At 38.8% G+C, this 27,306-nt stretch overlaps 1 long non-coding RNA gene across 1 annotated transcript in view; it reads left to right on the forward strand.

Moving 5' to 3' along the window:
- Positions 1-717: 717 nt before the first annotated feature.
- Positions 718-27,306, forward strand: part of LOC120248594 — a 47,470-nt gene continuing 20,881 nt past the window's right edge. Inside the window, exon 1 of the long non-coding RNA XR_005532616.1 lies at positions 718-748. This is a non-coding gene — a long non-coding RNA (uncharacterized LOC120248594). The remainder of the gene's footprint in view (positions 749-27,306) is intronic.

The following is a 27,306-nucleotide window of genomic DNA, read 5'->3' on the forward strand; positions in this document are numbered from 1 at the left end:
AACTACTTTATATTTAAATGATATATTGTTTCCAAATATACAGTACCTGTGAATTAATTTGTTTAGGAAGAATACCACACTTGTAGATACGCGTAGATACGCTAATTAATCGGCTGCCCAGGTGGGATTTGAAAGCCACAGGGAGAGGCTTTTCCCAAACCTCTTCCCCAAATTCCCAAGACGGCTGTCAGCCATTAATGTGTTACTTTAAATTAGTTTATCAGTTACCAACCTGTGTAAGACTTGTAGGAACTAGGAGCTGGGCGCAGAAAGGAAAAGAAAGGACAACCGCCAGGCTAATAAATCTGCAGTGGAGACGGTAGGCGGTTTGGGGAGCCGCAGCAGGACACGAGTCCCTGGAATAATGGAGACTGCAGAAAGATGCCACAGAAAAGGAGATAAAGGATTCATGGAGGGCAACTTCATGTATTTCACAATTTTTCAAATAATCAAAGGTATTTAATTTATACAGTAGGTCCCAAGCTGTATTCAAATAAAATAGTCAGATCTTAAATACTAAATAAAGAGAACAAACGTTCTAAATCGCTAAGAAATACTTTAAAAATTACCTTTTTTAGTGTTGAAAAGTTACAGGCTGAATTTCATATTGCTGTGAATGTATTATATTTATTCTACTGGTTTTCTCCTCCTAGCAGTTAAAAACCAGTAACCTACAGGAAAACAGTATTATAATTCCAACATTCTATTAAGGTTGGCCATAAACAGTAGCTGAGCTGATACTGAAATGGTAAGGTCATTCATTGTAATCTATAGTGAAGTAAAGATACGTGTGTGTGTGTGTGTGTGTGTGTGTGTGTGTGTGTGAATCTCTTTTACTGGAAATAGGCAATTACAGAATATTTAAATTATTGGAGAAAAACATTAAAAATTTTTTTAATGTTTATTTATTTTTGAGAGACAGAATCAGAGCATGAGCAGGAGAAAGGCAGAGAAAGAGGGAGACACAGGATCCAAAGCAGGCTCCAGTCTCTGAGCTTTCAGCACAGAGCCTGAAGTGGGGCTCGAACTCACAAGCCTTGAGATCATGACTGGAGCTGAAGTCTGACGCTTAAGTGACTGAGCCACCCAGGCGCCTTGGGTAAAACATATTTTTATTCTCCTTTCTCAGTTATTCTCTGTATACAATTCTAATGGACTATGATCGGGTGTTGAGTTCAATATCTGAAAGTGTAATATAAGGTAAAGTATTTGGGGAAGGGTGTATGTCCGTGTCTCTGCCAGTTTAAGATAAGAGCAGAGATGCCAAGGACAGAAAAGAAAGCAAACATTCAAGTGGGCCCTATGGGCACCACTGAGTCCATGGACTTTTCCTCAAAGAGTAGGGCAGAGGAGCTAGAAAAGGACTATTATTCCCATTTTTGTTTTTGTTTAGTTTTGTTTTCATCTTCATATGTCACTGAAGGAAAGCAGAGTGTTTTCTTAAAAAACAAAAGAAAACACGGACTAAAACACAACCCATCACCACAGACACGTAATAGGGATGGAATTAAGAGACGAAATTGCTCAGCCTGTGGCTTCCAAGAGTTGTCTCAAGTCTGCGTCTTCAATATCCCACCGACAACTTGAAGGAAAGCAGGAAGACAAGCTTTGTCCAATAGTGTAGAGAGAACAGCAGCAGAAAAGAGGGCAGTTTGTATGGTGGTTCCTCACTTATGCCTTGATGTCAGGGAGGCTTGTGTTTGAATCCTACCACTGGCACTTAACAGCTGCAACTAAACAAGGTGTGTCTATTTCCTGAACCTGTGCCCATTTCCTGATGTGTAAATGGAGTTAATAATAGTGCCTAACTCAGAGGCTTGTTGTGAAGATCAAATAAAATGGGTGCCTGGTATAAATTGGCTAAACAGTCATCATCATTAATTCTTCTCTACTACTATTCTGAAGTTGGAAAGGACAGATTTTGAGGCAGATCATAACATATGTTATAAGTGACTTGTTGCTAAATATTCGTTGAGCCAAATCTGCCTTAGCACTCTGACTGTGTGCCCAAAATAAAAATACCAAACATTTCACATCTCTTTCTTGGAAAAAAAAATCTCTATCTTGATATAATTTAAAAAATCTTTCGCCCATAGATTTTCTTTAGAAGTCTGTGGGAGGAAATACTTCAAAAAAGAAACAGGCCCACTGCTTGAAAGAAGTAGTATGATTGTAACAGCTGAAAAAGAAGAGAGTTGGGCTACTTAATTTATTGCATAGATCTCATCTTCTAAGCAAAAAGAAATATTTTCGAGCTGGAAAAAAATTAAGATACTACTTGGAAACTTGTCTTCAGTCCCTCTAAGATAAAACTGTTAACCTTATCCATACCCCATGACAAGCTTTAGAACCTGAAAATCTGTAACATCAGTATTCAAAATTCAGAGCTTTTAAGACCAGCTACTTTCACATACAGGATTTCATCTACCCTATCCCATCTACTTCATTCACACAAGGATGTGTACTGGCTAGGGACATACATATTACCATCTCCAGATGGAGAGTAAACCTCTTGATTATTCAACTTTGTCCAAGTTCAGCACATCGTGGTCCTCATTAACGTATGCTAGATGAACAAAACTAACAGGCGGAGGAGAAGCCTACAAGTATGTGAAGAAATAATAAGTACTATTCTTATAGTCTTACTTCTGCAGAGTTCAAGACTCCGGGACTCCTGAGAATTATTCCCTTAGATGCTGAAAGAATTTGCCCATTGATTTCAGAATCAGTGTTAGTAATCTCTGAGAAATAATATAAAAAGGATTGGGTAGTGGGGGAGCAGGTTTCTAGAAACTGTAGACTGAGAACTTTACAAATTTTCAATAGTACATAGTCCAATAATTACACAGTGTAAAGCTCGATTCTGGTATCCTGCAGAATTCTGTAGCAGTTTATTACACACTGGCTTATGAGCATTAATGGAAGTACACAGTGATTGTTATAAACCACTATGTGTTCTCTCAGAATGTCATTCAAAATGAATCCCCATTTCCTCTTTTGCTAAAGTTACTGGGATGGTATATCAGGGGAATTCTACACCTTGTTTTTACTAATCACCACAGCACAGTAATCACCCACAGTAAGATGAGTTGGGCACTGTAATAGCTATTTATGAGTACAGAATTTTAACTGTACAAAAAACCAAAATCTCTTAAGTGAAAGCTGGAACTAGCAGGCAGGGATGAAATTAAATCAGGCTTCTGAACTGAAATATTTAAGATAGGAGAGAAACACAGACTGGGACCAATTTATGGTTTATTAGAGTAAGCAGACAAGGCAGAAAATTTCACTGTTCATCACAACAGAAAGATGAAGAAGAAGTGTAGATGCAAGAGTCATTTATCAAGCAAACCAAAGAAATGGTGGGAAAAAAAGCCCAGCCAGGCCGGTGCAACAGCCAAAAAGTTCTGAGGATGCAAGTTGCATAGATAATGCTTTTGGATCATGGTTGTCTTCTAATGCCGACACCCCATCAGATGATGAAGCCATCCTTCTTGATTTTTGAGTAACCAGGACCCTAACAATATCAAGTGGTAATTCTAGAGCACTGTTTCTTAACCCTGGCTGCAATTAAGGGTTTTTAAAAATACAGTGCTAAGGGTCCCAACCCCAGACCAATTAAATCAATCTCCAGGGGTGCACCCCAGTACTCAGTATTTTTCTAAAAGCTCCCCCAGATGAATTTATTGTGCAGTGAAGTTTGTGGATTACTATCCTAGAGGGAAATCTCTATGGTATACTGCTCTCGAACTTTTAACATGCACACAAATCACTTGGGGAAGGATCTTGTTAAAATGTAGATTTTGAATGAGTAAGTCTGAGTTCAGGCCTCAGATTCAAAATTTATAAGAAGCTCCCAAGTAGTATTGGTGGGGTTAGTTCATAGGCCATACTTAGAGTAATAAGACTCTCGGACAATGCTACAGGTCTCTAGTTCCAGCCCTTTTCTGTTGAAGATTTTGTATTGGATTAAGACCTACAGGCATGGTTATTAAATACGATAATTAAAGAAAGAGAGAGCAAACAGTTTACCTCAGAATTAAGATTTAAAAATATTTTCACAGGCTGGTGGGGCAACTGGGCAGTAAGTTGGCTAAGTGTCCAGCTCTTGGCTTTAGCTCAAGTCATGATCTCATGGTTTGTGAGTTTAAGCCCTGAACGGTGCTCCGTGCTCACAGTGCATAGCCTGCTTGGAATTCTCTCTCTCTCCCTCTCTCTCTCCCTCAGAATAAATAAATAAATAAATAAATAAATAAATAACTTCTTTAAAAAATATTTTCACAAGCTGAAATAAACAAGATGAAATTATTCCTTAATAGGGATCATTTAAAGTTTGTCATCTAAAAAAAAAAAAAAGTCTGCCATCTAAGCTAATTCTGAAAAAAAGGAGGAGATATTAAAATATATTAGAAAGCAATAATAATTTCACAGTGTGGAAATGGCTTATGAACAGACTAATTAATTAAATAGGAAGCAGAGAAGTGCATCTTATTTTTTTTTTAAATGTTTTATTTATTTCTAGGAGAGAGAGAGAGAGACAGCGTGAGCAGGGGAGGGTCAGAGAGAGAGGGAGTCACTAGAAAGCAATAATAATTTCACAGTGTGGAAATGGCTTATGAACAGACTAATTAATTAAATAGGAAGCAGAGAAGTGCATCTTATTTTTTTTTAAATGTTTTATTTATTTCTAGGAGAGAGAGAGAGAGACAGCGTGAGCAGGGGAGGGTCAGAGAGAGAGGGAGTCACAGACCGAAACAGGCTCCAGGCTCTGAGCGGGCAGTCAGCACAGAGCCCGACGCGGGGCTCGAACCCACGAACCGCGAGATCATGACCTAAGCGAAAGTCGGACGCTTAACCGGCTAAGCCACCCGGGCGCCCCAGAGAAGTGCATCTCAAAACAGGAGAATTTGGATCTGACAAAAGTGGCTATTTAAATTAGGAGAGGACAGGGGCGCCCGGGTGGCTTAGTCGGTTAAGCATCCGACTTTCGCTTAGGTCATGATCTCGCGGTTCGTGGGTTCGAGCCCCGCGTCGGGCTCTGTGCTGACTGCCCGCTCAGAGCCTGGAGCCTGTTTCGGTCTGTGACTCCCTCTCTCTCTGACCCTCCCCTGCTCACGCTGTCTCTCTCTCTCTCTCCTAGAAATAAATAAAACATTAAAAAAAAATTAAAAAAATAAATTAGGAGAGGACTACTCAGTTACACGTAATCAAAATGAAACAAACAAACAAACCCCCAGCCATCCAGAAAGAAAAAATTAAGATCCATATTTCACACCTACCCTGATAACAAATTTCACATGGATCAAGGATTTACATGTAAAAAAACAAATGTTTGAAACTATGAGACAAAACCATGGGAGTTTTTTCTTTCCTGCTAATGTCTGGATGGGGAAAGCCTTTCTTAACATGATAGAAAGCCAAAAAGGCATAAAAATCTAATACATAAACTAGAAAAAAAAACTTGCATGGTAAAAACTTTCAGATGGAAAGTCAAAAGACTAAGAATAAGCTGAGGAAAAATATTTGTTACTCATGGCATAGACAATTAACTTTTTTAATATTAAAGAGTTCCTACAAGAGAATAATAATACAAATCCATAACCCCCAAGAAAGATGAACAAAATGTATGACCAAACTGTTCCCAGAAAATGACACAAATATGTCTCATGATTCCTCTAGCAATGTGCTTACTCAACTAAAACATACTGCTACCCAATTACTTATCTTTGGATATGCTTTGTATAATCTCTAAAGCAGGCAAATTCCCAAGATGCCTGGTAATTGACCAGACAGAAAAGGGGCATTTTCAAAAGGGGAGAGTGATCAATCAGTAAGAGTCAAATGTTGTTGAGAGGTCAACTATGAAAAGTGCCCACTGGACCCATACATCTACGGTCAATTGAGTTCAACAAGGATGATGGGAAGATTCAATGGTGAAACAATAGTCTTTTTCAACAAATGATGTTGAAAAATCTGAATACTCACATGCAGAATAATGAATTTGTATCTCCACATCAGACTATATGTAAAAATTTACCTAAAGTGGACTAAAGACCTCAATGTAGGAGCTAAAACTATAAAAGTCTTAATTTTTTAAAAGCTTATTTATTTGAGAGAGAGAGAGAGCGAGCGAGCAAGTGAGAGGCAGAGAGAGAGGGAAAGAGAGAATCTCAAGCTGGGCTTGAACTCACAAACCATGAGATCATGACCTGAGCTCAAATCGGATGCTTAACCTACTGGGACATCTAGGCACCCCAACTATAAAAGTCTTACGACAAACAATATGTATAAATCTTCATGACCTTGACTTAGACAATGGTTTCTAAGATATGGCACCTAAAACGCAAGAAACCAAAGGAAAAATAAATAAATTGGACTTCATCAAAATTAAAAGCTTTTGTGTGTCAAAGGACACTACCAAAAAGTGAAAAAACAGCCCACAGAATGAGAGAAAATATCTGCAAATCATGCATCTGATACTGGTCTATTATTATCCAGAATATATTAAGAACTCTCACAACTCAGTAATAAAAAGATAACCCAAATTGAAAACGGACAAAAGATTTGAATAGACATTTCTCCAAAGATATACACATGGCCAATAAGTGTATAAAAAGATGCTCAACATTTTTAGTCATAAGGGAAATGCAAGTCAAAACTCCAATGAGATGCCACTTCATGCCATTAGGAAAGCTAGAATTAAAAAAAATCAGATAATAACAAGAGTTGGTAAAATTGGAGTCCTCATATATTGCTGGTAGGAATGTAAAATGGTGCACCTGCTTTAGAAAACAGTTTGGCAGTTTCTCAAAAGGTTAAATAGTTATCGTATGACCCAGTAATTCCACTCACGTATGTACTCAAGAGAATTGAATTTACTCCAGAGAATTACACAAAAACTTGTACACAAATGTTCACAGAAACATCATTCATAGTACCTAAATGTGGAAACAACACAAATGTCCATTAACCGATGAACTGATAAACAAAATGATATATCTATTCTGTGGTATACTATAGAATATTGTTCATCAATAAAAAGGAATGAAGTACTGGGGCGCCTGGGTGGCTTAGTCGGTTAAGTGACTGACTTTCGCTTGGGTCATGATCTTGCGGTTCGTGGGTTCGAGCCCCGCGTCGGGCTCTGTGCTGACTGCCCGCTCAGAGCCTGGAGCCTGTTTCAGAGTCTGTGTCTCCATCTCTCCCTGACCCTCCCCTGCTCACGCTGTCTCTCTCTCTCTCTCCTAGAAATAAATAAAACATTAAAAAAAAAAAAAAGGAATGAAGTACTGATACATGCTCCAACACAGGGGAACTTTGAAAACATTATGATAAGTGAAAGAAGCCAGTCAGAAAAGGTCACATCTTGTATGATTCCATTCATAGTAAATGTCCAGAATGGGCAAATCCATAGAGACAGAAAGTAGATGAGTGGTTGCCAGAGGCAGCGGGAAAGAGGAAATAGAAAGTGATTGTTAATGGCTATGGGTTTTTTTTAGGATAATAAAAATAGTCTGGAATTAGATAGGGGTAATGGTCACAGGACCTTGTGAATATACTAAAAATCACTGAATTACATGCTTTAAAAATTGTGTTTTTTTCTGGTATATTTCTTTTAAAAAGCATTTATTGGATTTTTAAGACTAGGGTATCACTGATGCCTTTGCAAGAGTAGTTTTAGAAAGGCTGGTGATCAAAGACAGAGTGCAGTGGACCCAAGAATGAGTGGGGAGGGAAGAAGTGTAGTTAGCGAGTATATGCAATTTCTTTCAAGGTTAGGTGGGAAGAGGGTAAGAAGGGCAAGAGGTGAGAGAGACGAAAAGTCAAAGACCATTTTGGGGTTTGGTTTTGGTATTTATGATGGGAGAAGCTTAACTAGGTTAAAATGATAATGGAAAGATCTAGTTGAGAAGAAGTGGCTGAATATATTGGTAAGGAGGATGTTAAACAGAATAATTATGGGAGCCAAAAATGGTAGGATGAGTTCTAGAACATAGACAGCCACTAAGCAGGAGGAAAGACACTGGCTGGAGGAAGTGAAATTATGTAGACTGAAGTAGTTGACGTTAAGGAACTTAGGTCTATTGTCAACAGAGAGGCAGGGGTTGTGGACCATGAAGAAGGAAGGAAAATAACACTCACTAAAGATGAGGAAGGGCGAGAGAGATGAAAAGACTGGAGAGTATGGTCATAGATTGGAGTATCCAAACCTTTTAGTTTAGAAAAGCAGCATTTCCAAATGATGACAGGATATGGGCATAGCAGTCACTGACATGAGCTCAGGGAAACTGAGAGGCCAGAGTGTGTACAAATGATCTCTATGGCTACTGTAGTTATTCCTGAAAACACAGGTCTATAAACATTATTTATCCATTTCTCAAGATGTCCCCAGAAATGGCCACAACACCTCTACTTTTCACTTTTTAATCTATCTGAGCCACACATCTGTACTCTCATTCTTCTTTTGCATTTTATAAAAAGAAAACTATAATTGCAATATTTTTTCAGCTCTCATATACATTTTTCTGAAAACATACAAAACTATTTGTTGACTAATTGTATGTACATGTGCGTGGATGCAGGCCCTGAACCTAACAGACTTACTTAGAAAGAGGATATACTTTTTTTCCTGATTTTAGAACCATGTAAGATTTAATTTAAACGTCCGCACTTGATGAAATGATCATAGTAGCATGAACAGCAGAGTACAGTGATTAAGAGTAGTGACACTGGAGTCACACAGTGGGCTTTGAATCCCAGGTCTGTGTAGCCTCATGTAAATTATGTAACCTATCTGAGCCTTAATTTCCTCAATTGTAAATATTTACCATTGATTAAGCATAAAACATTTAAGATAGAAAAAAGTCTGTATTTGAAGCTAATACTAGTACCAGAAATCTTAGTCATAAGCCAAACTAAATACCGTTGGCAAAATCAGTAACTCAGTCGCTAGTTCCTGATGATTTAGGAGGTTTAGGGCACTTGATCTGGTCAATTGCCTCTCTAATGTATCACTGGGGTTCTTCTTAAATTCCAGAAAAATCCTTAGGAGAGAATCATTCCAGTGACACCAAACAACCCAGTTTGGTCCTATTACTGATTATTCTTATGCTAACTGGAATTCCTGGGTAGCACACACTTTCTAAAACTGATCAGAATTCCTTGGAGAATCTAGAGTACTTCTGACTTTTTGAGTATAAGGTACCTCCATTTCCACTCCTTTGAGTTAGGTCCCTCATACCTATTCTTTTTTTTTTTTTTTTTAATTTTTAATCACATTTATTTACTTTTGAGCGACAGAGAGAGACAGAGTGTGAGCGGGGAAGGGGTAGAGAGTAAGGGGGACACAGAATCCGAAGCAGGCTCCAGGCTCTGAGCTGTCAGAACAGAGCCCAACGTGGGGCTCGAATTCATGAACCATGAGATCATGACTTGAGCCGAGGTCAGACACTTAACCAACTGAGCCACCCAGGCGCCCCCCTCATACCTATTCTAATCTTACTCTAAACCCCTGGAGTAACCCAGGATCCTGAAAAGCTGGTGGTTTCTCATTAGTTTACTGAAACTGTGGGTTGAGCTTCTGGTGTCAGCTACTTTCCACTAAAGTCTGAGTGGGCTAAGTCCCAGGAAACTATTCTTATAATTAAAATTCCTTGGTTATATATTAAAACACACACACACACACACACACACACACACACACACACCTATGTCTTTCATTCCTTCTCCACTGTGGTATATTTTTGTTTAAAATAATCTTTACAATAAAAATTACCGTGACTGCGGTACCTGGCTGGCGCAGATGGTTGAGCATCCGACTCTTGATTTCAGCTCCGGTCATGATCTCACGGTTTGTGAGTTAGAACCCTGCATCCGGCTCTGCGCTGATAGCGTGGAACTTACCTGGGATTCTCTTTCTCTCCCTCTTTCTGCCCCTCCCTCTCTCTCTCTCTAAATAAAATTTTAAGACATTTAAAAAAATTACCATGACTTATAAATGACTCATATTTTCCAAAAACAATGACAGTAATGATATATTTTAATCACATAAAAGGCTCTAGTTTTAATATAAGTCTGTACCACTTTGTTTAGTGCTTACTAAACAAATTTCCTTTCTCTAAGCATGATGAAAGTTTTGTGTGGAATTATTGTTCAGGGTCAACATTCTACAGTAAACCTCAATATATGCCAATAATCACCAGGAACAAATAATCCAGTTTGCTGCATCTGCAAACATTGAAAGCTAAACCTCAAGAAGGAAGTGATGGTTAGAGTATCCATAAACAATGTGGTCCTAGACGCCTCTAACCCTGGGAGGAATTAAGTGGCTGAGAAGCATGGCCAGCAGAGCCTCTGTCACTCACATTTCTTCTTTCAACCAATCTCCAGGTTGGAAGGTGAACTAAGTTATCTGCAGCATCACTAGCACTTTCTTTTCCATCTCTCCTTGCAATAACTGAAACACACTATATTGAAGAAAGGAAGCAAAGAGGCTGTGACACTTCTGACAAGTCAGAAAGAAGAATCATATCTAATGTCGACAAAACACTTATTGTCTACACATATACATACACACAATTTCTAAACTAAACTCACATTTGGATCTGGTGTTCCCATGGTGTGGTGGCTTACCGGTTCACTCTGTAGCAAACACATGGAGGTCACAAAGTCTTTCAAAATAAAGTTAAGGACTCATGTTTCCTATGCTTACACATATTTTGGGGGGGGGGCACTTGGGTGGCTCAGTTGGTTAAGCGTTGACTTCAGTTCAGGTCATAATGTCATGGTTTGTGAGATCGAGCCCTGCATTGGGCTCTACACTGACAGCATGGAGCCTGCCTGTGTTTCTCTCACGGCTCCTCACTGCCCCTCCCCCACTTGCTCTCGTTCTCTCTCAAAATAAACTTAAAAAGATTTTTGTTTACTGTGATAAAATATACATAATATAAAATTTACCATTTTAGCCATTTTTAAGTATATGATTCAGTGGTATTATGTTGTGCAACTATCACCACTATCCATTTCCAGAAACTCTTCATTATCCCAGACAAAAACTCTGTACCCATTAAACAGTAATTCCTCCTTCCTTCCTCCCCTCAGCTCCTGGTAAGTGGGGTCATATCATATTTGTCCTTTTGTATCTGGTTTATTGTACTCAGCATGATGCTTTCAAGGTTCATTCACATTGTACCCTGTATCAGAATTCCATTCCTTTTCAAACTGAATAATACTCCATGGCATGGATATACCACATTTTGTTATTCAACTGTTGATGGACATTTGGGTTGTTTCCACCTTTTGGCTGTTGTGACTAGCTTTGCTATGAAAGCTGGTGTACAAGTATCTGAGTTCCTGCTCTCAATTTTTTAGGTATATACCCAGGGGGGAACTGCTATGACCTTCCTTTCTTTCTTTCTTTCTTTCTTTCTTTCTTTCTTTCTTTCTTTCTTTCTTTCTTTCTTTCTTTCTTTCTTTCTTCCTTCCTTCCTTCCTTCCTTCCTTCCTTCCTTCCTTCCTTCCTTCCTTTCTTTCTTTTTCTTTCTTTCTTTCTTTCAGAAGCACCACAGTGTTTTCTAGTACACACCATTTTATATTTGCACCAGCCATGCAGGAGGATTCCAATTTCTCCATATCATTACCAACACCTTTTATTACCTTTTTTATTTTTTATCATAGCCATCCTGATGAGTGTGATATAGTATCTCTCTCTCTTTTTTTAAGTTTATTTATTTATTTTGAGAAAGACAGAGCAGGAGCAGGAGAGGGGCAAAGAGAGTAGAGAGAGAATCCCAAGCAGGCTCAATCCCACAAATCATGATATTATGACCTGAATTGAAATCAAGAGTCACACGCCCAACTGACTGAGCCATCCAGGTGCCCCATGAAGTAGTATCTCATAGCAGTTTTCATTTGCGTTTCTCTAATGACTAGTGATGTTGAATATTTTTTCATGTGCTATTGGCCATTGTATATCCTCTTTATTTTTTTATTTTATTTTTTTAATGTTTTATTTACTTCTGAGAGAGAGAGCGAGCGAGCGAGCGAGCGAGCAGGGGAACGTCAGAGAGAGAGGGAGACACAGAATCCAAAACAGGTTCCAGGCTCTGAGCTAGCTGTCAGCACAGAGCCCAACACAGGGCTTGAACCCACGAACCGCGAGATCATGACCTGAGCTGAAGCCGGGCATTTAACTGACTAAGCCACCCAGGCACCCCTGTATATCTTCTTTAAACAAATGTCTATTCAAGTCCTTTTTCCACTTTTGTCATTGGGTTGGGTTTTTTTCATTACTGAGTTGTAGGAGTTCTTTATATATTCTGGATATTAATCCCTTATCAGATATATGATTTGCAAATATTTTCTGTCTTTTCACTGTCTTGATAGTGTCTTTTGATGTGGATAATGTTTTAGTTTTATAAGGTACAATGTATTTTTTTACTTTGTTTTTTGTGGTTTGGGTGTCATATTTGAGACATCTCCAAATCCAAAGTCATAAAACCTTCCCTCTATGTTTTCTTCTAAGAGTTTTATACTTCCGCTCTTATATTTAGGGCTTTGATCCATTTTTGAGTTAATTTTCATATATGCTGTAAGTTAAAAACCCAATTTCTTTTTTTTTTTTTTTTTTGCCTGTGTATATTCCTATGCCTTTTGGTTATATTTATTTTTCTCTTTTATAAACTTAAGATTGTAATGGTTACATCCTATATTTGTCTTAAAAATTATTATATAGGGGTACTTGGGTGGCTCTGTCGGTTAAGTGTCCGACTTCCCCTCAGGTCATGATCTCATGGTTTGTAAATTTGAGCCCCATATTGGGCTCTGTGCTTGACAGCTCCCAGCCTGGGGCCTACTTCAGATTCTGTGTCTCCCTCTCTCTCCCTCTCCCTCCCTCCCTCCCTCTCTCTCTCTCTCTCTCTCTCCCCTTCCCTGCTCTGTTTCTCTCTCTCTCAAAAAGTTTTAAATTATTATATATTATTATATTGTTAAAAAAAACTACACTGTGGACAATTTAAAAACTAGATTTAATTCAATAAGACACTTTTAATGTTGATGGTATTTCATAGGCCGAGTATACTCTACACAGCAGCCTTTTAGGGGTATATAAAGAAAGACCTCCGTATGGGAAAGAGAACTGGACTGGGGGCTGAATTTTAAAAACTTAAAAAAAAAAAAAAGATCTTACCAAAAGGAACCAGCTCTAAAGATGAGCGCTGTGAGTTTGGGAGCAACTCGTGTCAAGACCCCTGGCCGGGGTTACGCCATTAAGGACTTTTATAATTGGAAACTGGGTCTAGAGAGGCTTCTAAAGCTCTTGTGGAATAAAGGAATTTCTTGGTAGTTCGGAGCAGATCATTTTTGTTTCCTGCCCAGTGTTAGCCCTAGGACCCTGACTACAAACCCAGGGTGGGCATCCACCCTCACACTGAGCCATGCTCACCCCTCTGGCCTGGATCCACATCTTCGCCACCTCGCCTTCTGCCCTGGTGGCCGCCTGCTCCTCCTGAGCCGAGCGGAACCGAACCAGGGGCCTCGGCACAGGCACAGTCCGCGCAGCTGAGGCCAGCGCTCCGCCCACAGCAACCCGGCTCCCACAGCGCGCCCTCCTGGTGGTGCCCCGGCCCTGAGGGGGTGGCCGCCAGCCTGAAGAGACCTTCAGATCTCTTCAGGTCACCGTGCGTATTCCAGGACAAGATTTCTGAGGAAAACGTTTTGAATGGCTCTCACCAAAAGCAAGACGAAACACTTTTGAGAAGACAGAGGTCTAAGTGGGTCTTTCCCCTCGGGCAGACCTTTTCAAGGAGGCGAGTTGCTGGGCGAGCAGGGAGGCTGGGTCCCTGCAGGGGTGAGGGGCAAGCAGAAGGTACCTGAAACATTTACAGACCCAGCCTCTAGTGAGTTTATGAATGGCGCCCAGGTCGGAAGGTTGTGACGTAGGAGACAGTTACCTACCTGGTCGCCTACACAATACTGCTTTTGATTAAATGGGACCTTTCCAAAGCAGACGCTCCGGCTGCCTCTGTAAATACGTTACAGGTGGGGTCGATCATAAGTCATAAACTTAAGCGAGAAGTGGGCTGATGGTAATTGAAAATTAAAAAGTGGACAATAACCTCAAGATGATTAAGCCTAAAAGTCTGTTTATAGACTGGCTAAAATTATTTAAAATGTATTCTCTTTTTGAAGATTTCCTAAGGATGGAGGTTCTAAGAGTCTATTTAGATAGCTCTTATATACATTTAAATGGAGCCCATGTATTAGTGAGGCAGTGGGTATAATGGGAAAAGTCCAGGGCTTGGAATCAGGGCAAGTGAAATTCAATCTCTGGTTCTGCGTCTTTTTACACGTGTGAACCTCACCTGGGGCGAGTTACCTAAATTTTCCCACCCTTAATTCCCTCATCTTTATTTTTATTTTTATTTTTTTTACAAATAGTTTATTGTCAAATTAGTTTCTACATAACACTCAGTGCTCATCCCCAAAGTGCCCTCCTTCATGCCCATCCCCCCCTCCCCCCCACATCCATCAGTCCTCAGTTTTTGTCAGCATTCAAGAGTCTCTCATGGTTTGCCTCTCTCCCTTTCCCCCACCATTTCCGCCCTTCTTCTCCCCCTTGGTCCTCCGTCAAGTTCCTCCTAATCCTCCTATACGTGCAAACATATGGTATTTGTCCTTCTCTGCCTGACTTATTTCGCTCAGCATAACACCCTCAAGGTCCATCCATGTTGCTACACATGGCCAGATTTCATTGTTTCTCATTGCCATGTAGTATTCCATGGTATAGATAAACCACATCTTCTTGATCCATTCATCTGTTGATGGACACTTAGGCTCTTTCCATGTTTTAGCTATTGTGGAGAGTGCTGCTATGAACATTGGGGTACATGTGCTCCTATGCCTCAGCATTTCTGTATCCCTTGGGTAAATTCCTAGCAGTGCTATTGCTGGGTCATAAGAATTCCCTCATCTTTAAAATAGGAATAATAATAGCATCACAGTTATAATACTGTTACAAGAAATAAATGAGGTAGAGTGTATGAAAAGTATAGTGCTATACAAATGTTAGTGTTTCAATAAATCTGTGTTTTGTAAACTACTTGTATAAAAGGTCGTCCCTTGTATGGCCATTTATTTCTATTTTTTAACTTCATAGTCAACATTGACATGTTTCCTTTCCTCTACGTCATTATATTTGTCACTGGACACCACTTTAAAATGGCTATTTGTGGTCATGTGAAAGATTTAATTTTGATAAGGCCAATCTTATGAAAATGTATTATTTTCTGTGAGCTCAAATTATATTTATAATTCAGATGCCACCAAGTGGATGATGGTGCCTGGTTTATGGTTACATGGGCTTATTGTTTAGTCTATTCTCTGATTTGGATAAGAGAATATAGAGTAGTCTATAAGTTTTTCTACCATATCTATTTATTAAGAATAATAGTCTTAACATGAACAGATATTTCTCCAAAGAAGACATCCAGATGGCCAACAGACAAATGAAAAGATGCTCAGCATCACTCATCATCAGGGAAATGCAAATCAATACCACAATGAGATATCAACTTACACTGTCAGAATGGCTAAAATAAAAAATATAAGAAACAACAAGTGTTGGCAAGGATGTGGAGAAAAAGGAATCCTTTTGCACTGTTGGTGGGAATGCAAACTGGTGCAGCCACTGTGGGAGACGGTATGGAGGTTCCTCAAAAAAAAAAGAACTACCCAATGATCTAGTAACCACACTACTGGGTATTCACTCCCAAAATACAAAAACACTAATCCAAAGGGATATATGCACCCCTATGTTTATTGCAGCATTATTTACAATAGCCAAATTATGGAAGCAGTCCAAGTGTCCATCAGCAGATGAATGGATAAAGATGTGGTATATATGTACAATGGAACATTATTCAGCCATAGAAAAGAATGAAATATTGCCATTTGCGACGACATGGATGCAGTATACCACTAAGCAAAGTAAGTCAGTCAGAGAGAGACAAATACCATATGATATCACTCATATGTGGAATTTAAGAAACAAAACAAACGAGCAAAGGAAAAAAAAAAGGGGAGCGGAGAGACAAACCAAGAAGCTGAGTCTTAACTATAGAGAACAAACTGATGGTTACCAGAGAGGAGGTAGGTGGGGTTTGGAGGAAATAAAGGGGCCAAGAGTACACATACCATGATGAGCACTGAGTAACTTACGGAATTGTTGAATCACTATATTGTACACCTGAAACTAATATAACACTATGTCAACCACACTGGAATTCAAATTAAAAACTTAATAAAAAGGGGACACCTGGGTGGCTCTGTTGGTTAAGCCTGCTGACGGCTCAGAGCCTGGAGCCTGCTTTGGATTCTGTGTCTCCCTTTCTCTCTGCCCCTACTCCACTCACACTCTGTCTCTCTCTCTCTCAAAAATAAAGTTTAAAAAATAAAAACTTTAAAAAAAAGAATAGGGGCATTCACTTTCAAATGCCTCCTCTCTGTAAAGAGAACTTTCATACTATTCTTACTTTCTGAACTTACACTCCAATAAACTTTTGCCTGCTGCTCCTTAAAAAAAAAAATAACAGTTTTCAAGTAAGACCTCTTCAGTTACTTAGAGGTATGTTGGACATCACATTCAATAAGATTTAAAGAAGCATATGGGGGGGGGGCGCCTGGGCGGCTTAGTCGGTTAAGCATCCGACTTTCGCTTAGGTCATGATCTCGCAGTTCGTGGGTTCGAGCCCCGCGTCGAGCTCTGTGCTGACTGCCGGCTCAGAGCCTGAAGCCTGTTTCAGTCTGTGACTCCCTCTCTCTGACCCTCCCCTGCTCACGCTGTCTCTCTCTCTCTCTCTCCTAGAAATAAATAAAACAATAAAAAAATTAAAAAAAAAAAAGAAGCATATGGGGTGCCTGGGTGGCTTAGTCGGTTAAGCGTCCGACTTTCCCTTAGGTCATGATCTTGTGGTTCGTGGGTTCGAGCCCCGCATCGGGCTCTGTGCTGACTGCCAGCTCAGAGCCTGGAGCCTATTTCAGAGTCTGTGTCTCCCTCCCTCTCTGATCCTCCCCTGCTCATGCTCTCTCTCTCTCTCTCTCTCCTAGAAATAAATTAAAAAAAAAAAAAAAGCATAAACACTCATACACAAACCCCTCCCTCAGTCAATTTCATCTCTTTTTAATAACAGCTTGCCAAAACCACCAAAGGTTCTTTTGGAGCTAAAGCCAGAGCTAGAATGTTGCACCTATTAGGAAAAGTGGAAGGTGAAGGCAGTAGAGGGCTGATAGCCCTGAAGAACAGGTAGGTCCAGTTGCTCATGTGGGGCAGGTAGGGTAGGAAGCAGAAAGGAGTTGTGGTGTGTTTCGAATTAGTCATTGGTATGTCAGAGAGAATGTTGACATCAAGTCAGGACCAAAATGATCCAGGAATTAGGAAACCAAAAAGGACGTCTCACCAGGAATTAGGGATTAAGCTGAGTCAGGCTGCCATGTGGAAAAGCCAGTGTATCCTTGGATTAAATATTGTATGCAAACAAATCCCACTTGGAAACTAGAATCTCCCTTTGGGTTGATGGTCAAGAGTGTCCGTGGTTATCTTCTTTTTTTAAAAAAAAAATCTGATATTTGCTATGTGCCATCACTGTTCTAAGCACTTTGCTTGTATTATCTTTTTTAATTTGTATAACAACTCTAAGGAGTAGGTAATCCATCTGCATTTTATAGAAGAAGAAACTGAGGTGAAGTTCATCAGTGTGTCCAAAGCTATTCGTCCAATATTGAGTATAGCTCAACTATCAGAGCTGTGGCTCCAATCCACGCAGCCTGACTCCAGAGCCTGCATTACCCATTATAGTCCATGGCTCTTTGCCATTTGAACCCATGTTGATCATTTTGCCATTTTACTGGGCTCAGCCTAGTCTTAAGAGAGACGGCTGATGACATGCAGATCAGGTCCAGATATTATGTAGTCTAATTTTTCTTGTTAAGAACATAACACTTAAGAAAAAACTCAGAGAGGGGCGCCCAGGTGGCTTAGTCGGTTAAGCGTCCGACTTTCGCTCAGGTCATGATCTCGCGGTTCGTGGGTTCGAGCCCCGCATCGGGCTCTGTGCTGACTGCCAGCTCGGAGCCTGGAGCCTGTTTCAGAGTCTGTGACTCCCTCTCTCTCTGACCCTCCCCTGCTCACGCTGTCTCTCTCTGTCTCTCTCTCTGCTAGAAATAAATAAAACATTAAAATTTTTTTTTAAAAGAAAAAACTCAGAGAAGAACAGTTTAAGGAAAAATATCTTTATCTCCCTTTAAGTTAAAAAGCCTCTTGACACAAAAGCTGCACAAAAGCTCTTGACATTTTGTCATCAGAATTCTTCATGGCTGATTTTTCTCAATTTTAGATTTATTCATTTATAGAAGAGAAGTTGGTCTTATTTTTCCTCCTTCGAGGAAAGACCATATTTACCTCTCTGCATTCTAAACTCTCAATCCCTGCATTGTTTCCTTCCTGGGGGCATATTGGACTTAAAGGGATTTCAGGATGTCCAAATGAATATGTCGGCTAATGAGATATGTGTAAATAGAACTCAAGATAAATTAGGCCTAGAAATATGAATTTGGCTATTATTAATAAAGAGGTGATAGCTGAAGTTATGGGAAATACTTAAGATCTCCAAGGAAAAATAATCAAAAAATGAAAAAAGAGGGCTCAGTCCAGGTAGAAAAGACTATTTAGATCATTCTAGTACAATCCTTTACAAAAATCTCAACTCTCCAGAATAAAATCATCCTACTTTACTACCATACTCGTGATAATGGAAATTTATGGACCCTCTACATTGGTTTCCCCTTATCACTGAAACAAATTACCACAAATTTAGTGGCTTAATAACACAAAAATATAATCTTACAGTTCTGGAGGTTGAACATCCAAGAGGAATTTCACTAACCCCAATTCAATGTGCTGACAGGACTGAATTCCCTCCAGAGACTCTAAGTAAGCATCTGTTTCCTTGTCTTTCCGGTTTCTAGAAGCTGCCTGCATTCCTTGGCTTATGGCCCCTTCTTCAATCTTTAAACCCAGCAACATAACATTTTCATTTCTCCCGTTCACCCTGGCCCTCTGCTGCCATCATCACTACTCCTCTGATTCTCTTACCTCTTCCATTTTTTATTTTATTTTTAAATTTTTTATAGAATTTCTTTTTTAATGTTTATTTATTTATTTTGAGAGACAGAGCGTGCACATGTGTGGGCAGAGAGAGAGGGATAGAGAATCCCAAGCAGGCTCTGCACTGTCAGCACAGAGTCCAATGCAGGGGTTGATCCCATGAACCTTGAGATTATGACCTGAGCCGAAATCAAGAGTTGGATGCTTAAATGACTGAGCCACCCAGGTGCCTCTCTTCTATCTTTTAAAAACCTCTGTTATTACTTTGGGCTCATCAGGTAATCTCCTTAAGATTCTTAATCTCATCTACAAAGTAGATGGCCTTTTGGCATGTACAGTAACACATTCAGGGGCTCCAGGGATAAAGATGTAGATACCATTAGTCTGTCTACCACACCCGCCCAAAGTAGCCTACAACTCTAATGGCTACAAAGTTCTTATATTGAGCTAAGCTTTGTCTACATGTAGTTTCTATATATTAATCCTGGCTTTGTTCTCTAAAGTCATAAATACTAAGTTTAATACCTGCCACATAACTCTCCTTCAGATATCTGAAAATATATTGACTCTTCTCCCCTCAACAAAACCATTTCTTCAGCAGTTTCATAAGACATAGGTTCAAATTCCTAATATCCTGGTTGGCCTCCTTTGATACTTTTGGCCTTAGCAATGCTTTTTAAAAATTTTTATTCATTTATTTTGAGAGAGACAGAGTGTGAGTAGGGTAGAGAGAGGGGGAGACAGAATCCCAAGCAGGCTCCACACTGTCAGCACAGAGCCCCAACACAAAGCTCGATCCCACAAACTGTGAGATCATGACCTGAGCAGAAATCAAGAGTCAGATGCCTAACTGACTGAGCCACCCAGGTGCTCCTCAATGCTGTTTTGAGAATATGATGTTGTCTGATCAAACAAGAATAGATAGGGCCAATGTCCCTCTGGTTCCATGCACTGAATTTTAATTAACAAAGCCCAAGATTGTAGTATACTAAAATTCTTGTCCTTCCAGATACTGCTGAAGGACCTGTTTACCTGAACTATACTTGTGGAGTTGATTTTTAACTGAAATGATGGCATTTACAATGCTTTATCAAATAAATTTTAGTGTCAGTGAACAAATTAGTAATCCTTAACTACATGTGATCTATACAAACTTAATCACATGCGAGTTTCTATCAAACCATTAATTAAATGTGAAGTGCAATAGAGCCCATGACAGATTCCTGCAGCATAAATGAAAGACTTGTCCCAGAGAACATACATCTGCCTTTTGGGGCCAAAGTCATTCAAGCAAGATCTAATAGCATTATAATCTGATCCATAATTCTTCATCTTGTCCACAAAGAGTTCAATGTCCTACCTTCTTCATATAGCATTCTCCTTTACTACAAATCTACCAATATTACCCGAAAAAGAAATAAAGTTGGTGTGGTTTACCCTGTTTTCAGTAAACTCATGCTGGTTCCAAATGATCCCTGTCCTATCCTATAAGTACACGCAAATCATTTATGGAAATCCGTTCTCAACTTTTTCCTGGTACTGTTAAGTTTGTCAGAATACAGTAGGCAGAATCTATCTTTCTTTCCTTGTTGAAAATCATGTTGTTCTGTCTTTAGAGTCTTTTGACCGCTCTCTTCTTCCTTACAATTCTTCAACTATCAATCACTGCGATGATGTACAGCAGGACACGGCCTCATCTGGAGATTCTCTTGGTCTGGGCTGGTTCAACACTCAGACACTGATAGAAAGGGATGCAAAGAGTGGGGTCAGCACACGAGAGGAACAGAGCAGGTGGGATATGTGGAAGCTGTATCAGGTAATACAAAATACATTTCATTGCTTTCAATTTAAATGCTTCTTTACTTAAGAGCTTCTTGACAAGTCTACAAAGAAGTTGAAAGGTGACTAGAGGAGCAATCGGAAGCTTTTTGTTCTAAAGCACAGACTTTGATCAAATACATGTTGTCAACAGACATCAGTATACAACGTGAAATATGTCCAACCAACAATGACTAGGTTTTTATCAGAGTTTATCACTTACCAAACTAAAACAATTCATTTTTATATGTTAATAGGTTTTACTTATGCTGTTAATTAAGAAGATATGTCAACAGAGGCAAAATCTACAAATATGATGATCTTTAATAAATACCACAGTAAAAGACTTTTAGTGTGATAATTACAATTAGGTGAACACCTGGTTTTGTCTTGGTACCCTCGAACTTTTGTGGAGGGTATAGTCTGTTTCCACAATATAGGAAAAGATAAATATTGAACACAGATTAATTTAAAAGTGACCTTTAATCTCAATAATGAGAATGAGTTTTGGAAATGGTTATCCTCTTTGGAAAACTTGCCCATGGTAGACTTCCAATTGACATTAAATGATTAAAAACTTGATAGGATAATAATTCTAATAATCCCTTCCAAATTATTGGTTTCATTTTAATTTGTTTATATTAGCAGACTTTCTCTCTAGCACCTGCAATCATGATAACAAGCATTAATAATAAGCATACAGAGGAAGACACTAGATGTGATGAGATGCCATAGACATTTCTAACAATTATCCTCTTTATGAAAAATATAAAAACATATAAAAATGCTTTCTTTAACCATCTAGATGTCTCTGCATTTGGTCAGATTTTTCAACTTTTTTCCTTAGTTTTATAACATATCTTATATTTCAACAGGAAAGATTTTAAATACCTCTGGCACTTATAGCACCATGTTTTAAATTAAAGTACAGGGGCACCTGGGTGGCTCAGTTGGTTGAGTGTTTGACTTTTGATTTTGGCACGGGTCATGATCCCAGGGTTGTGGGATTGACTCCCACATCAGGCTCTGTGCTGAGCTTGGAGTCTGCTTGAGATTCTCTCTCTCCCTCTGCCCCTCTCCCCCGATTACACTCTTGCTCTCTCTCTCAAAAATAAAAGACAAATCATATAAAAAATAAATTAAAATGCAAAGCTATAGTATTCAAAACAGTATGGTACTGGCACAAAAACAGATACATAGATCAATGGAACAGAATAGAGCCAGAAATAAACCCATGCTTATACAGTCAAGTAATCTAGGACAAAGGAGACAGGAATATAAAATGGGGAAAAGATAGTATCTTAATAAATGGTGTTGGGGAAATTGGACAACTACATGCAAAAGAATAAAGCTACACCACTTGCTTATACCATACACACAAAAGAAACTCAAAATGGATTAAAGACCTGAATATAACACCTGAAACTATAAAACCCCTAAAAGAAAAAATAGGTGGTAATCTCTTGGACATCTGCCTTAGTAATATTTTTCTGCTTGTTTCCTCAAGCAAAGGAAACAAAAACGAGAAAGCAAAAATAAGCAAGTGGGACCACATCAAACTAAAAGGTTTTTGCACAGTGAAGGAAACCAACAAGAAAATGATAGGACAATCTACTGAAAGGCAGAGGATGTTTGCAAAGTGTATATCATTTAAGGGGCTAATATCCAAAATATATAAAGAACTCATGCAACTCAACACCAAAAAACCCAAATAATCTGATTAAAAATGGGCAGAGGACCTGAATAGACATTTCTCTGAAGAAGATATACAGATGGCAAACAGACACATGAAAAGATGCTCAACATCACTCATCACAGGGAAATGCAAATCAAAACCACAATGAGATATCACCTCACACCAGTCAGAATGGCTAGTATCAAACAGAGAAGAAATAACAAGTGTTGGTGGGGATGTAGAGAAAAGGGAGCTCTCATGCACTGTTGGTGGGTATGTTAATTGGAGCAGCCACTGTGGAAAACAGTATGTAGGTTCCTCAAAAAATGTAAAATAGAAATACCATAAAACCTAGTAATTCCACTTCTAGGTATTTACCTAAAGAAAATAATAACAGTAATTAGAAAAGATGTATGCACTCCTATGTTATTGCAGTGTTGTTTACAATAGCCTAGAAATGGAAGCAACCTAAGTATCCATCATAGATGAAAGGATAAAGAAGATGTGAGAAATATATACAATGGAATATTGCTCATTCATAGAAAAAGAACGATATCTTGCCACTCACAACAACATGGATAGATCTTGGAGGTATTGTGCTAGATGAAATAAGTCAGACAGAAAAAGACAAATGTCATATGATTTCTCTATATGTGGAATCTAAAAAAACATAAACAGCAACAAACACATAAATATAGAAAACAAACTGGTGGTTACCAGAGTGGAGGGGTAACGGGAGGATGGAGAAATGGGTGAAGGGGATTCAGAGGTACAAACTTCCAGTTATAAAATAAGTAAGTCATGGGGATGGAAAGTACAGCATAGGGAATATAGTCAACAATATTGGTGTAACACTGTATGGTGACAGGGATGGTGAATAATTGTGGTGGGCACTGAGTAATGTATAGACTTGTTGAATCACTATGTTGTGCACCTGAAACTAATATGATGTTGCACGTCAACTATACTTCAATTAAAAATGCAAAGACTATTTATTCCCTTATAAGGTGTGTTCGTTAGAACATAAACTCCCTAACTCTGGAAAATAGTATTGAGGTTCTTCAAAAAGTTAAAAATAGAACTATCCTAGGACCCAGCAATTGCACTCCTAGGTATTTACCTAAAGAATACAAAAATACCGATTCAAAGGGATACATGCGCCCAGATGTTTATAACAGCACTATCAACAACAGCCAAATTATGGAAAGAGCCCAAATGTCCACTGATGATGATGGACAAAGAAGATGTGGTACATATATACGATGGGATACTATGAAGCCATCAAAAAGAATGAAATCTTGCCATTTGCAATGATGTGGATGGAACTAGAGACTGTTATGCGAAGCAAAATAAGTCAGTCAGAGAAAGACAAATACCATATGATTTCACTCATATGTGGAATTTAAAAGCAAAACAGATGAACATAGGGAAAAAAGTGAGAGAGACAGACCATAAAACAGACTCTTAACTATAGAGAACACACTAAGGGTCGCTGGAGGGAAGGTGGGTGGGGGGAAGGGCTAAATGAGTGATGGGGATTAAGGAGGGCACATGTTATGATGAGCACTGGGTGTTATAGGTAAGCGATGAATCATTAAATTCTACTCCTGAAACTAAGATTACACTGTATGTTAACTAACTGGAATTTAAATAGAAACTTGCAACAAATAAACAAAAAACCCCCAAAACACCGACCCCCCCATAAACACCCTAAGCACAGAAAAGTTATGCTATTTGTTTTTGTATCCTCCTCCCTCCCCATACTTGAGGCAGGGGGAGTTCTGTAAATATTTATATATGAAAACATTCCCTTTTAGATCACCTATAGGAAAGGAACAGAGCAAAAATAATACATATAAAGACTTTTACTCACTTTATTTAGTATATCCACTTTTTTACACATGTGTGGTGTTTATTGTCTCTGGAGAGCAACAGTAGTCTGAAGCTGAAGGGACAGTTTTCCATGACCTAAGCAATGGAATGAAGAGAACTGAATTCCAGTTTCACCCATTTGATCTGCCCTTAAACGTTAGTCAGAGTTCTTTACATCTCTTCACAAAATGGGCCAAGTCAGTTAAGAAGAGTTACTGAGAACCTTTGAGGATATGTGAATGAATGAATGTGGAGAACTGTTCATTTTAACAGCTACGTTTGTGCACATTTAAGAATAGTGCTATGTAAGTTTTATATGTGTATAAAATGAGTAAATGTCCTTTGGTCTATAGCCCTCGAAACACCCTTATTCTACCTACACTTTGGGGTTTGCACCTGTTAGTCAATCCAGGATTTTTGTCCAGTTAGTCTTTTTGCGTGAATGCGTGTATGTGTCCACGTTTGTGTCTGTGGATTGAGTCTGCTTTTATGTCACGATTTCCCATTTGTCTCCAGCTGTCACAGGTAACATTGCTTCGTAGAACCACTTCAGGTGTCAGTTTAGAATAATTATTTACATTTATGATCTTGTAAAGCTAGATATTTTTTGATAGAACATACATAAGAACTTTTCTCACTAAAGTCCTAACAATAGAGAAAAGTAAATTATTATCCCAAGCTTCCACAAAAGATCTGAAAGTCAGTGGAGCCCTAAGAAGTTCACTTTTTTTCAAGCCCCAGTGTTAGTTTTAAAAATTCTTGGAATAGGGGCGCCTGGGAAGACACTCAGTCAGTTAAATGTCTGACTTCGGCTCAGGTCATGATCTCTTGGTTGGTGGATTCGAGTCCCACGTCGGACTCTGTGCTGACAGCTCAAAGCCTGGAGCCTGCTTCAGATTCTGTGTCTTTCTCTTCTCCCATCCCCTGGTCACTTGCTGTCTCTCTCTGTATCTCAAAAATGAATAAACGTTAAAACAAATGGAAAAATTCATGGAATATTTTGAGGAAGTAGATATGTTCATTATCTTCATGTGTTATTGCTACAGATATATGTGTACGTATGTCAAAGCTCATCAAATTGTACACTTTAAAAATGTACAGGTTATTGTACTGTTAAAAATTGTTAAAAAGTTAAGTTCCTTAAAGAATGAGTGAACTATAATTATATAAAGCAATTATAAGTGAAAGCCACAAATATAATATTGAGCAAAAGAAGTCAGATACAAAAGAGTACATAATATGTGATTCACTCTTAAGGGAGAGTAATGACTGAAAAGAGGTACAAGGAGATCTCCTGAAATGGTGGTGATTTCGTTTCTTGCACTGAATTGCATGCATGCATGCATTTACTTCATGAAAATTAAGTGAATGTGCATTTGTACACAGGATCTTTGTGCTGATGGAATTGTTCTAGATCTTGATGATGGTGGTGGTTACAAAAATCTATAAAGATGTGATAAAATTGCACAGATTTTATACACATACAAATGAGTGCATGTCAAGGTGGTGAAATCTGAATAAATTCTACGGATTGTACCATGTCAATTTCCTGCTTTTGATATTATACTACAGTTATGTACAATGCTACTACTGAGGGAAACTAGGTGGAACCTCTCTGTACTAATTTTTCAAATTCCTGTGAATCTACAATTATTTCAAAATGAAAAAATACTATTGTGTTAAGTGGAATTTTAGTGCAAGAATGTCTGTTGGATTTTCTATTTATTTTCCATTTCTAGAAATTTCCTACTTTTCCTCAGGATTCTGGTGAAAGCTGTTATGTTCTTAGTCTAAGCAGCCTCAAACCTACATGGCAGTCAATTAGTCCAGGGGTGGGCATCTGTCCTAATGCGGACCAGTTAGAGTCTTTTCCGGAATATGGTATTTGGATTAGACTAAGAGAGACATTTTTCTTTATATGTCTGGACTATAACTTTTAAACTCAAGAGCTTCCAGGCTGTTCTTTTCCATGATGTGGTCAGGGGAAGTGGAAGAGCCTGGTCTACAGAGAGGAGGTGGGATGAAGCAGATGTACAAAGAGAGGGGGAGGCCAGAGGGGAGTGCTTTGGACACTTGTCTTCCTGGTTCCTTATATGCAGATGATTTTCTGTCCTTGCGTTCTGTGAGATGCTTCTATACCTTTATAATAAATTTTCCTTCTTATCTACATAAGGTCCATTTGGATTTCTATTGCTTGCAACCCTAAAGAATCCTAACCAATACACTTAGGAAGATGAAACAAGGCTTACCCTTAGAGTACTTTTTTTTCTTTTAATTGAAGAAGTTTGACTTTGTAGCATCTGAGATAAAGATTTCCACTTCTCCAAGGTACAACTGCACAGGATGTACTGAAGATCATTTAACCACCCACCTCATTTTCAGGGGAGAAAACTGAAGCCAGAGAGGTTATGAGACTCAGCCAAAGTCATACAGCCAGTTTCTGGAGGATCCAGAACCACCACCGCCTCACCTCCCTCACTTCCGTATTACATAGTATGTCCTGGAGGAAAGCACCAGAATGTTTCACTCAGGGTTTTATTTGCTTGTTTTTAGTGTATTGGCGGCATAACTAATGAATCAGAACATAATTAACAAGGACTTGCTTGAAAGGTCAAATGAATAAGGAATAGAGAATACTGATATAAATAAGAGTTATAATTACAAGTGCTTACTACTAAAAAAGCTTTAACTTTTATCATTATTAGTCATAGAGATACTCCATTTGTCACTTAGAACAGATACACACAGTCTTCTGACAGTCAAAGGAAACATAATTTCAGGA

This window comes from Hyaena hyaena, unplaced genomic scaffold (genome assembly GCF_003009895.1).
Source record: "Hyaena hyaena isolate Hyena2069 unplaced genomic scaffold, ASM300989v1 scaffold_599, whole genome shotgun sequence".
Classification (NCBI taxonomy): Eukaryota; Metazoa; Chordata; class Mammalia; order Carnivora; family Hyaenidae; genus Hyaena; species Hyaena hyaena.